This window comes from Mixophyes fleayi, chromosome 3 (genome assembly GCF_038048845.1).
Source record: "Mixophyes fleayi isolate aMixFle1 chromosome 3, aMixFle1.hap1, whole genome shotgun sequence".
NCBI classification, from domain to species: domain Eukaryota; kingdom Metazoa; phylum Chordata; class Amphibia; order Anura; family Limnodynastidae; genus Mixophyes; species Mixophyes fleayi.
The window spans coordinates 292,546,577-292,560,475 of NC_134404.1; the positions used below are offsets into that span (position 1 = coordinate 292,546,577).

Consider the following 13,899-nt stretch of genomic DNA (forward strand, 5'->3'; position numbering starts at 1 on the left):
GGCAAGGGGGGCCCGTCCAAATCCTTTTTTTTAAAATACTTACCTTGCGGTCACATCAGCGGTGATCCGGCTCCTTCCCTGGTCCCCTCTTAATGGCTCAGGCCCATAGTGTCCAGCCTACCTCCACTGCATTACAATAGATAACAGGCAAGGAGTTGGCTGGAGGCTCTAAAAAGACTTAGGGGTATATTTACTAAACTGCGGGTTTGGAAAAGTGGAAATGTTGCCTATAGCAACCAATCATATTCTAGCTTTCATTTCTTTAGTGCATTCTAAAAAATGACAGCTAGAATCTGATTGGTTGCTATAGGCAGCTACTTCATTTTTTCAAACCCATAGTTTAGTAAATATACCCCTTGATCTCCCCCATCCTGACCCATGCAAGCACAGAGATACCCTCATTTTCCCTCACATTTTCACTAGTATCAATAGGAACCGGAGAAACTGTGAGCCCTGGAATATTAAAAGACTGCAGACAACTGTTGGAGGGAGTTTCTCCTCAGCTGCAGAGGCCACAGCAACAAGACCCCTTCAATTTTGCTAGTTGTGGGTAGAGGCTTTTCAAAATAAAGATTTTGACTAATGTTAACATCTGTCTGATTAGCATAACTTTGTTGTTGTTTTTTTTCATAAATTATGTACAAGTAGTTTCAGCCTTAATTTATTCAGTGCTAACTAAAGTGGCTTTAACATCTATAAATTTATTTATACATATAAAAATGTTTTTATAAGTTTGCAATGTTCATAATTAGCAGTAAACATTTTACAGTAACAAATATACGAAATTCCCATGGCTTTCACTGATGGGAGTACTAGCGCTAGTTATTTCTAGTCTTACGCCAGATAAATAATGTATGCATGATAAAGCATTTGTAATTTGTCACGCCTGCACACGAGAACTCATGTTTGTAAAATGGTAAAGTATATACTTGCATTTGTTTAGCATGCAAACTAGCCAGTAGTTCCAGAGTCTGAATTAACTTGAGAGGAGCTAAAAGAAAATATGACAACAACATCTCCATTGTAAACATGTCAAAGCAAAATACGACTCATGAGAACTGGAATTTCTAATTTTGAGCCATTGCCGAGAGTCCAACAAGACAACTAATTCCAAAGACCACCTGTGGAAATATTATGAAATAATAAGTATCTTCTCCCCTCCAGAAACAATTCATATACAGTATGTACCAGATATCCTAACACGTATCGACCAGCAGTCCAGATGTTTGTTAGACAACGGGTCAGGTCTTAACATTTGGTGTCCCATCACTGTAAAATTAGGCTCTGGTCAAAATTTAAGTAGGGCATTCAGGATGTTACACACCTATAGGACACTATGTTAACACATTCAGCTTGTTTTTATATGTATATGTTGTACATATTGGATATGTAAGCTAGTAGTGTCAGCTATGATACGACTCAACAAGCACAGGAGTAAAATTGAGTCTTACAAGAAAGACGCACAGGATGCTTTATTGAAAATTAGAGGTACAGGAAGTGAGAAAAAATAACTGAAAAGGAGTCTCAGTCTGAAAATCTTTTTTGTTGTCATAGGGCCTCTGAGTTTAGGTGGCAGTACCTTGAAAAATATATTTCCCAGAAGTTTGTAACCTCCAACATTTGATCACAAACAGCAAACTTGATAAAGCTGAACTCACTCAGATGGTTAATGGTAGAAATTCATATATCAGCAAACAGGGTACAGCTAAACTCGCTCAGAGGGCTAATGGTTGAAATCTGTATACAGCAAGGAGATTGAAGCAGCAAACAAACAGCAACTGTGGTAATCTGGAACCAGGAACTAGGAAAGTGTTGCACTGGCAATTTGCTGAGTGTAGAAGCAGACTCTTATAGTCTGCAGAGGAAGCTAATTGGTCGATGAGAACAGGTGTTCAATAACAGTTCATGCCTGTAATTTACTTTAAAAGCATGACTTATGCCTTGATCAAGGGGCTGTATATTTCGGCAGATACATCATTTTAATTTTACCATCTCTGAACACAAGTAAGTTAGCAGGTGGTTGTACTGGGCAGTTGCCTCGAAGCAGCAAAACTTTTGGTTCCAAACTTTTGTTAATTCAATGCTTACGTACTGGAGGCACAACATTTCATCATCATCATCATCATCATTTATTTATATAGCGCCACTAATTCCGCAGCGCTGTACAGAGAACTCACTCACATCAGTCCCTGCCCCATTGGAGCTTACAGTCTAAATTCCCTAACATACACACACACAGACAGAGAGAGGCACACACAGACTAGGGTCAATTTGTTAGCAGCCAATTAACCTACCAGTATGTTTTTTGGAGTGTGGGAGGAAACCGGAGCACCCGGAGGAAACCCACGCAAACACGGGGAGAACATACAAACTCCTCACAGATAAGGCCATGGTCGGGAATTGAACTCATGACCCCAGTGCTGTGAGGCAGAAGTGCTAACCACTACGCCACCGTGCTGCCCCAGCTTTTCCCAACATTTTCTTGAAACCATTTCAAAAATAGGTTTTCAGTGATCCATGCATTTGAACTGTTTTTGTAGTCAACTGGCAGTTGCTTCTAGTTTACATTTATAAAACAGTGAGGGCTCTTACTTTTACCAATGCACAAAGGAGGGAGTTTGTATGCCCGCTTTGTTTACACAATACAGCAGCATGACTCTGTCTTTACTAAGCTTCAGTCCTGCTTTGTTTGTTTTGTTTGGGGAAGTGACTTGCTCCCTAACATACAATAGTATAATGAGTTTTCATCACAAGTGTATAGCTGTTCCACACTAACTCATTTCTTTTTACATTTTGAAGTTCCTTGGGAAATTTTAGAGCACTTAAACTATTACAGGATTTGGATTCACCAACGCCAAAGCCACACATCTGAAACCTTGAAATCTCCTTCAATTTTCAGATCACAGAAAAACTTTTCAACTGGAATTTGAAGTGAACATCCAGGAGCTGGTACACTGAACTCCTTTTTTGGAGAAACCAAGTGTGCTTTTCTACAGAGTTGTTCTTTGAAAGTCTGGTTTTCTTTCTTTCAAGTCTAGGATCATTATCTACTATGTCAAGGAAAGAACATAGTTTTGCTTGCTCTGCAATCCTCCCACATATGGTTCCTTGTGGAATCCCCAGCTCTCTCATCTGTGCTTTACTGTCACTTTCTCGATAATCATTTCAGTAACATTTTAGTTTTTTTATGTTTGCTATTTTTCGCAGCACTAAAAGATGTGTCATGTGGGAGGGGGTAGGAGCTTGCGCCACCTTCAGACACTAGATGAGCCAAATACAAGAGAAGCAAGGAAGAAATCTGGTACCAGCGCTACATCCGAAATGGCAGTCTACAATGCTGTGCTATTACCAGAGTTCATTGTACATTGATAATCAGCTGTAAATAATGGCATGGAAATACTTGGGTAAATAGTTGGTTTAGAAACTACCAGCAGGTAATAGTTCAAGAGATCTATGTGTGTAAAGTTGTAGCAATTAAGTATGTTGAGGTCTTATAAACTGTGTAAGACATCTTGGTTGCCAAATTCATTTGAATCAGACTCAGTGATTATCAATGTATCCTTTAGCTTTCATTTTTTACCCATTGCTAATTGTATCCACCTACGTGCCCCTAGTGTACTTGCTTGGATCCATGTCTCTACCCAGACATGTGATTGAGGTGTCTTGTTGCTAAGGTTTAGCTTGTTTTTTGTACTTTGGCTACATAGTACATCTAGTCAGAGTGTATGCTACCATCAATAAGTATTTGTGGTCTCATCAATGAACATTCATTTTCTGATTGAAGCATTAAATCAGATGCAGCAAAGGTCTTCACTCTCTTTATGATAGACTGCACTAAACGTTTTCTCTCCCTAATAGTGAATTTCAAATGGAGTGGAAAAAAATCAATTCACGAGGAAATCATTTTTCAGCCTTAGAACTCTTGTGGTAACACTACAAATGAACATCATTGTGAATTACGATCAGGGAATTGTGTTAATAATTCTTTAGATGGATATGTAGGTCTGCTGATAGCAAGAAACACTTCCAATAACTTATAATATAGTTTATCTCTGGAAGTTCTGATAATTATAAAATAACTGGTAAAGTTTAATTCCTCAGAAGATCAGTGACTTAGAGATTGTAGTTCCTACACATTCCACATGTTTGCCATTAATGCACTAGGTAATCTTGATAGTTGATCCATTCTTCAATGATTTCACCAAAACGCCTTAGGACGAGGAAGGAGCCAATACGTACCTGTATTCTCCTTCGCCTACATCACTCTCCCCTCTGCCACTTAATTGGTTCCTCTTCCTGTCTTTAGCAGTGGAATGAGTGGAGAGACAGGGTAAGCAAAATGTAGGCAGAGAAGGAAGCAGCTATATTAATTGTACTGCAGTACCTTCCTCATTTGCACCATAAGTTGCAATGTTGGGTCTTGAAGTGTGTCTTGTGGTCTAACAAATGCGATACGTTCTCAAATAAAATCAATCAAAGCAAAGCAGTATACATTCAGTAGTCCTCAGATTTGCTTAGCGCTCTTAAGTGAACTAGATTCAACCCTCACTTTATTAAATAACAAAGGGATTGTGCTAAGAATGAAAATGATTTGATGTATAAAAACAACTTTGCTGCCTTGGAGAACTTCTGCTTTACATTATATCATTAGCAGTGGAGATATATATAAGCAATAGCGGCCTTACATATACATTATGGATGAGGTTTACATTAGTAACATGTTTGTCATGCACAAAATGATCACATTATAAACACTTGTAGCCTGGGAACATTAAGCAGAGCCCATGAGCTTTAGTCTGAGCCTTCATACTTTAGACACAAACCATACCGATTGTCCTGTAGAATGTGCCAGACAAATACAGCCTAGACACTTGCTATGTAACCTTGAAAAAAAATATGTTTTTAGAATCAAGATCAATATAGAGTGTGGAAGGTGAGGAGTACAAATGAAGCAGAGAGAATTATAATATCTATCAATTTTTGTGGGTTTATATTTAACGCCCAGGCAGGAGTGCTGTTATTCTGGCCATCCTTCAAAGAATTTCTCATGAAACAAATAGCATTTCTTTACAGTCTTCAAAGGGCTGAGGTAGCAATCAAACATTAACATGTCATTTAGGCATTCCTCTTATCTAGGAGTGTTTTGCACTTCTTTATTCTTTTATGTAAGTGAACAGAGCTTGTTTCTTCATACAGAATTTGACTTTTTTGTATTGAAAGCCTGAGGAGTGTTCATTCTAAGTCATCAAGTGCATATCAATTTATTTTGTATTATTTTATTAAAAGCCTGGGATTGTTGCTTTCGTGACACCAAAGTGCAAAAAAGAAAAGTGTAAAACACAAAAAGTGCACTAGAGTGTTGTTGTCTTTGGGTTCTCCTCAAAACAGGAAAGGCCTCTCTGTCTTTGACCCTGGGAACACCATAAGGTACCTTATGGGGCAATGGATTCACCAAAGCTGCACCCAAGGTCCAAATCTTAAGGAGGGATGACAAGGATTCACCCCTAGATCATTGGGGAAACAGAAAGCCCATAAGGAGCTAATGCACCTTCAGACCCCCCCCCCCCCCCCCCCCCCACACACACACACACAAAAATAAAGTGCAAGTCACAAAAATAATGTAAAATAAATGAATACTTGCCAAGTGGAAATAGCTCCAGACTAATGGCCAGACAAATTTAAAATTATCTTACCTAGTCAGAAGTCCAGGGCAAAGGAGTTGGTGCAGCAAAAGAAAATGTGGGGAAAATGTGTTGTGCCCTACTCTTTCAGTGTGGTTCCCATTCCTCAGTGATTTGCAGGCACCCCACACCAAAGGCACATAGATTCTGGGCTTTCTCAGCTGCCTCGGGCCCTGGCCAGGATACCAAGGTAGCCTGTCCATGATCAAAGACTAGACAAAATCCCCTGTGAATTGAGGGTAAATATTGACTAGCGTACATTTAAGTCTGTTTTATTTAAGCTGTATAATCTCTATATTGCCAGCCTTTCTTGCTGGATCCTCCATACCATTTTTACATATGATTGACATATGCTAATAAACAGTACTTTGCACCTCCACAATCAGACCAGTTATCACATTTTTAAAATGTATCAGTTCCATAGCAAACTGCATCATACCCGTCCATCCCAAAAACACAGTAAACACCTAGCGGTAAGGGTGTGATAATGACCATGTAATACATTTGTGACTGTTCTTTTTTATTTCCAACTAGCATGGTATGTATACACAAGGATGTAAACTACCTGTGTGCTCATCTGTGGGGCGGTAGAGGCCATGTAATGGTGCAGGAGCAGCATGTAGCCCCCGAAGTAGTCAGCACTTCTGACCAGTCTAATTTTTTCATTTCCTACTGGCTGGGATGTCACTCGTACAGTCCATTTAGCAGGTTAGTCCATGAATGAAGATTTATTCACACAGGGTTAACTAGTTTTCTATACTGTAACATACTGTTTGAGCTGCGTGTCATGCTGGTGACCTGATCTCATAATTTGATCTATAATTTTTCTGCAAAGTAATTCACAGACCAAGAGCCACTTTTAGGGTCACTAAAAAATAGATTGTGTTGCCTGCTGCTGCAGTGGTTACACAAAGGTAGAAGGGCGGGGGCCATTTTGGGAGTTTTCAGGGCCACCTTCATTCTGCGTAAGATTTTCTCCTTTGCGTTTGTGTAAATGTGGCTGTGTCACCCCTCCCCACGTGTATTTGGTGGTTTAAGAAAACCAGCTCTGCTCTAACCACAGTGATACCCTATAGTTAGGTAAGGAAACACTTCTTTGTTACTGTGTGCTTTCCATCACCTATTTAGATTGTGAGCTCTATGGGTCAGATACTCAAGTTCTAATGTTTTTCTCTTTGCACTTGTTGCTCCCAATATATTTTATTCTCTAAAGTTGTAAGGAATGGATATCCTGCCAGTTGCCATATAAATACGTTAGATATAAATTTATACTGCTGCTTTAGCTGCAGCCCCACACTGGAGAGTGTAGCTATGGTAAAACAACACGCTCACTGCTAAAATTAGTTTAAATGTGAGGCAGCAATCAGCAGTCCTATATAGTACATCAGGTTTAGAGGTAATGTAAATATTTTACAAGCTACGTTGTTGTAATGTGCAGAACTAACTACCAGGAAGAATCAGCATGTGCAATAGTGATGCATTAAAGCAGCCTAACCTCTTTTTATGCCGTACAACATGTACTTCCACTTATAATTGATTGAGCCATTATAGTGTTATGTTGTTTCCAGGCTGCTTTTGTTATTTTTGTCGTTAAGGCACACTTCTCAACATGACAAAGGTTTGTATTGTAGTGCCCTAGTTACTGGAAAAAAGAGCCCAGGTTTTCTTTTTTTTTTGGGCTGGATCGAAGAAAGCTATACATACATTGCTCTTCATGCTTCTTGTTGAGTGCATTGTAAATCTATTATTGATGGAACATGCTTATTTATAGCGAGGGCTAATATGTTAGAGATAATTTCTGGGATGTATTGCTTTACCTAAACAAATGTATGGACTTGGCTGAAAATCCTTTGTTATTGAGGAAGAGCACCCATTCCTTCTATGACTGTTTTATGGATACATCTGGAACATGGCAGTACTAAAAGCTTATGGAGGAGTAATCTCTAAGAGTTTATTGGCGATAACAAGGCTTAGTCTTTCATCTAATAAACAAGGAATGCTAATACATCCTGTAAATAATACCTGTATAAACATTAAGTTCTGATGTCATTGCTTATAATATGTGTGTCTGATAGTTATCACTGCAGTGTTCTTTAAGAAAGAGTCCTGTTGGGAGAAAAGAACTATATAAATACAATTCTTCTTTCTTCCGTGTGTATTATGCAGAATAATTCACACCCTATTGTAAATTATTATGGATATTAGAAGTCACCTGGGATATCTGAAACTTCTATAAAAGTATTCAACCTAGGGCTTCTCTTCTTTACAGGTCCAAGAAATTCCTTGGTGACCTCTAATATTACATATATCACCATCTGATGTCACTGACCTAGGGAACACTATTCAGTAGGCCGCAGAAAAATGTTACTGTCCTTTGTTCTTCTTCCGTTTCATCTGTGCAGCCTCCAAATCCATCATGATTAACTTTAGATGGTGTTTGAAGGTTTCTCCCAACCTTTCAGTATATATTGACAATAAGGGAGATGACAACTGTACTGAAGGAATCAGATCAGAACCTTGCAGCTTCCAGCCATCAACCCTCAGAATGAACATCACCTCTCCCCCCTGGAGTGGCTCCTTATATCTAGGGTCAAATTTTTCCCCTCTCAGGGCAAACCCCAGGCTCACTCCTTCTTAAGCATTGGGGAGTGCTGGACTAGGGGGTTGGAGAGGCAGTGGAGATGACATGTGCTTTCACAGAAGTTCCCTGCTGGGTTGCAAACAAACTATCTGGACTAGTCCTGTCAAGGTACAATGGACAGTAATTGGTCTTCCCACTCACCTGTACCCTGCAACCTGATCCTTACACATAACCCCCGTGGCTTTACTTTAAGGACAATGAATAACAGCTTCATTGCAATATCAACAATATCAACAATATACAATACACAATATACATGTTTACAATGAGCTACAATGTCCCCTTATCCAGATGTAGACACTGCAGTTGTACTCTGTTGAGCAAAGCAAGGGCTATAAAAAGTACATGCTATAATCCACATTTTGTGAGAAACTAGGGACAGACTGGTTAAAGTGTTCTCAAACTTGTTTCATCACAAGCATAAACCTATTTGGGGTTGCCTGTGAAAAGTGCTGCATTCATGTGCCTTGTTGGCTAATATGGCAAAGTATATGCCAAGACAACAAGATAGTGTTAGTCGGCTAAGTTCTCAGACACACAATTTTCTCTCTCTGACGTCATTTAATTATATTGCTATGTGGCTGCACACTAAATATATCAATGCAAAATATTATTCAGAAATATGATTGTCCACATTTGAACATTTTTATTGCCCAATTCTTGAAAACAGTTGTTGCTATGTGTGTCGGCAGATTGAATGGTCATAACTAAGCAATCTATTTTCTCTGTATGCTTTATAGATGAAAATTATATTCAGATTATTCAGTATGTTTCAATTTGTTAAATAAAAAATTTGGTTGTGAAATGATTTTGCATTGGAATTGAATAGAATATTTGCATGTGTGCGTCTCTTAAGAGAGACACAATTTACAATAGGGTAAGTCTACACATAGAGAGAGGTTCTGCAAAACTCTTATGAATGCCACACAAGAGAACCCTGTTTGCCCCATTTCTACTGTACTCCAGTTTTCAGAAAGTCACCAAATGAATATCCATTGTTACACATCAAACCTTTTTTAAGTAACACATGTGATGTTGAATACTTTCGTGTCAAAAAAGACAAAAGTATTACAGGAGTGATACCTTTTTTGGCTAACCAAAATAATTTTTTATATTTGCTAGCTTTCAGAGCACAAAAGCCGCTTCATCAGGCAAGTAAGGGCACAACATTTAAGAGATGTTACATCAAGCAATTTGTACAGGGGTGGGGGGATACATCATAAAGATAAGCTAAAGTAATGAAATGGAGGTTTTCCTTACGGATGGAAGAGTGAAAGTCCTAAGAGTTCAGAGATCTTGAGTCACTCTACTGTGGGGTGTGAAGTGTGTTCAAGTAGTGGGTCATATTTCCAGGTGTTAAGGTGTTAGGTTGAGTCCTTGAGTCAATTACTGGAATGATCTTCTCAGCTTGGATTCCCAGACTTTTCTCTCCCTGTTATTTAAAAAAAAACAACTTTAAGTATTAAGACTTTTAAATCTGTCATACTGTGTCCTTGTCCAGAGAAGTGTTTACCAACAGGGGTGTCCAGAGTCTTCTTTATTGTGTGTCTGTGTAGATTCATCCTGGATTGTAGTTTCTGCTTGGTCTCCCCAATGTAGATTCCCTCAGGGAACCTTGTACATTGTATCATGTACACCACAATGGAGGTCGTACATGAGAATGTGTCAGTGATTTTATAGTCCCGTTGTGTGTTGGGTATGTGGACTTTGTTGGTAGGACATGGGTACAGGTGTTGCATTTTTGTTTTTGCAATGGAAAGTGCCAGTTTCTGATGGTGATGAGAGGGCACTTCTAACGAGGAGATTTCTTAAGTTCGGAGGTTGTTTGTATGAATGGAGAGGTAAATCTCGGAATATTTCCTTCAGTTTGTTGTCATTCTGAAATATGGGCTGAAGATCAGCGCAATTTTCCCCAAGATGTTCATGTGGGGATTGTAAGTGACCACTAGGGGCACCCTCCTGTTGTCCCCCTTCTGTTTGTAACCCTGATGTTTATATAGTATTGTTTTTATGATGACTTCTAGTATCTTTGCAATTTACATTGACTTTTTAAGGAAATACATAATATCAAGCAGAGGTGCACGGAGCATTTTTAAGGAGGGGTTTCCCCTCCACTGGAAAAAAAAAAGCGAGAGAGCTGCCGCGCATGCGCAGCAGCTCAGTTTAGGCAGCACTGTCCTATACAGCAGCCGCAGCGCTGTCAAAGAAGCGTCCGCGGCGGTGCTGTATGCAATACAGCACCGCTGCGGATGCTTCTTTGACAGTGCCGCTATATAGGGCACTTTTTTAGCGGAGGGGAGACCCAGAAACCCCCCCTGCATGCGCCACTGTCAAGCTTCCGAAAGTATATTGCAATTTCGTACAATACAATTTTCTGCCACCAGATGACACCATCACAGAATCATACTACATATGTCAGATGAATGAAGTGCATGCATACTGCCTTTAGTTAATCAAATGCTTAAATTAATGAATAGGCATCATCTGTGGTGTGAGTGGTGGTAACGGTTAGTCACTTGCTGATAAGAGAACAAGTGATTAACTAGATGCTGCACAGTGTAATAAAAAATAAACAAAATCCTAGTGGGGAGGGGACAGGATGATGAGTACAGTGAACTCGTTATCATGCTTGTGGAACCAGCTTGATATGAAGTGTGCTTTATGACATGGTGCGCTATCCTCCTGGATAGAACATGGGCAAATTGTGGCCATATAGGTATGCACATGGTCAGCAACAATACTCTGTTGCATTTTAATGCTGATCAACTGGTATTAAAGGATCTAACGTGTGCCAAGAAAACATTCTCCATGCCATTACACCACCACCAGTCTGCACAGTTGACACAAGGCATGATGGCTTCTTGGATTCACATTATTTGCACCAAATTCTGACCCTATCATATGATTAAGATTCGTTAGACCTGGCAACATTTTTCTAATCGTCAAGTGTCTAGTTTTGGTGAGCTTGTGCTTGCTGTAGTCTCAGTTTCCTGCTCATGACTGTCAAGAGTGGAATCCAGTGTGGTCTTCTCCTGCTGTAGCCCATCTACTGTTGTAATGCGTGGTTATTTCAGTTCCTGTCGCTTTCCTGTCAGCTTGAACCAATCTGGCGTTTCTCCTCTGACTATTTTCATCAACAAAAATTTTTGGTCCACACAACTGCCGCTCACTAGATGTTTATTGTTTTGCGCACCATTATCTAGAGAGTCTGGAACCAACAAACATTCCAAGGTCAAAGTTACCAAGATGCATTGTCCCATATATATAATTTCCCCCAAATCAGTTTATTGGCAAATTGTTGTCCTGAGTTGCGTTAATAACGACAGTGCAAAATTAATGGGCAAATTCAATGTTCCCTAGGAACCTCATGATGGTGTCTTTGTGGTTTCTTTATATTTAAAATCTTAGCTCATTTTTGCTCACATAAGTGAAAATTGCTGGTATTTTGCGCAGAAACATCTTGCCACTAATTCAATCTTCCCCATAATGTAGGAAAAGGCTGGGGCTCTGTGTGTCACCAGTCCTCCTTCATCTCCTTTGGTCCCCCTGGCAGTTACTTAGCAACTTGGGATGTCAGACTCTGATTTGTGAGCAGGCCATATAGGACCGCTTCTGCATTCATTACACTTGTTGCCAAATACATGCCCCCCTCTTTACTCTAAATCTGTTTGCACAATTTAAGTTTGCCCTCCCCACGCCCTGCAAGGCGGCATGGTTTTACTCCTAACGCTAAATCTCTGGATCTGCAGAAGCTATCATGAAAGTGGTAATGCCTGCACCTTACAACACTGTGATAATTCATCATCATTATCATCATCAACATTTATTTATATAGCGCCAGCAGATTCCGTAGCTTTTTACAATTGGGAACAAACATTAATAAGACAATACTGGGCAATACATACAGACAGAGAGGTAAGAGATCCCTGCTCGCAAGCTTACAATCTATAGGATAATTCAGTTTTAATTAAGGTCCGTGTTTCTTTCAATCCAGATGTACAAAATAACTATTTTTTTTAAAGAACGGTTAATTCTTTTTCCATTTAAATAAACCATTGTTGTTTTTACATGACGGCTACATTTCAGGTTATTCTTGTGTTGTCCAAGTGATGTGAATCTTGTCATAATAATACAGTTTAATAATATTTACAAAGTCTGTATTTTGGTAGTAACTCTGGCTGTTAATTTGACAGCTGTTTATTCTTTTTGCTGTGTTTTGCATGACAGACTTGCCAATTACACACATTTTTTCTTTTGTTAGCTATTGCTAGCTGTTTTATGGTAATCCTTGCAAATATAAATTCCACTCATAGATCATATTAAAGCATGGGAATTTGAATCAAAATTCTCAGTGTCACCCACATTGATTTTCATGTTTTCAGTTATATATTTAATACATTTATTTTCTACAGCAATTTTATTTTAAATCTCTTTTTTTCACATAAGGATGCACAGTACAATACAATGGGGTATATTGATTAATGTGTGAAGAGCCAGTAAAATGAAGAAAACAGTAGTTTTCTCTGTAAAATGACCATCACACAATTTATGAGGGGTTTAATCTTTGATTTCTCCTGCCATAACCGATTTAACGTTTCTTAAAGTTTCTTAAATATATTAATATGGGGACTGCGAAGTTCTGCAATTAAGTAAGTCATGAAAAGCCCTCTTCACAGCAGGGTAATGTCATTTCAGAATGACATTAACTGACATTTTCAGTGTGATCCAGCTGAAGCCTCTCTGGCTTCACTGGATCCCTCACCCATGGATGTGCTAACGCTGCCCGTGAATAGCAAAATATCTTCATACTGGAGGCCGGGGCAAATGCAGGATTTTTACAGAGGGGTTTCCAAATTCTTGATTTTGGGGGGGAAAAAATTGCCATAATAAACCTACAGCAGGCACTATTTTTGTTGAATTATGGCAATGATCACTTAGTTTTTTACAATAGCAACAGTTACAACCAATCTAAAGATATTGATAATGACAAAATTGATTGCATACTTGTCTACTTTTGAAGGCAGCTGTCCGGGAGGGGGTCCGTTGAGGGGGCGTGGTCATGCATGGTGCCCCCGTTGGGCTCCGCCCCCTGTCAATCTTAGTCAATTTTAACCAATCACAGTAGGGGGCGGGGCTAAACGTGGCATCGTGGACCCCCCCACCATCTTAAACAACGGCGACAGCTGGTTCCCGGAGTTTTGCCTGCTCTCTCGGGAGTCTGGGAGAACTCCCAGAAAGTCGGGAGTCTCCCGGACATTCCGGGAGAGTAGGCAACTATGATTAATTGTAAAAAAAAAAAAAAAAGGAAATGGGGGGGGGGGGGGGGTAGGGGGAAATAAAATTAAACATGATTAATAATTTCTGTGTAATTATACATTGTACTATAATTTCACTAACACATACCTGAAATTGCCAGTACAGGCAGGAACAGATTGCCAGGGGATATTGTAAAGGCAGGACTAAGGCTGCAATAAGTATCTTACATCTGTGGCAGCTGATAATATACTTCAGGACATACTGTGGTAGAAAATATCTACATACTGTGCCTCTAGTCTCCCTGTTCAATGTTCTGCTCTG

General features: G+C 39.4%; 1 protein-coding gene and 1 long non-coding RNA gene across 4 annotated transcripts in view; one reads left to right on the forward strand and one right to left on the reverse strand.

The window, feature by feature from the left end:
• Positions 1–13,899, forward strand: part of DTD1 (D-aminoacyl-tRNA deacylase 1) — a 125,562-nt gene that overhangs the window by 103,752 nt on the left and 7,911 nt on the right. The window lies entirely within an intron of this gene.
• Positions 796–13,887, reverse strand: LOC142142982 (uncharacterized). Its single transcript, XR_012689434.1, has 3 exons — positions 13,726–13,887; positions 5,694–5,907; positions 796–1,121 (listed from the first exon to the last, which is right to left on the reverse strand). It is a non-coding gene; the product is annotated as an uncharacterized LOC142142982 (long non-coding RNA).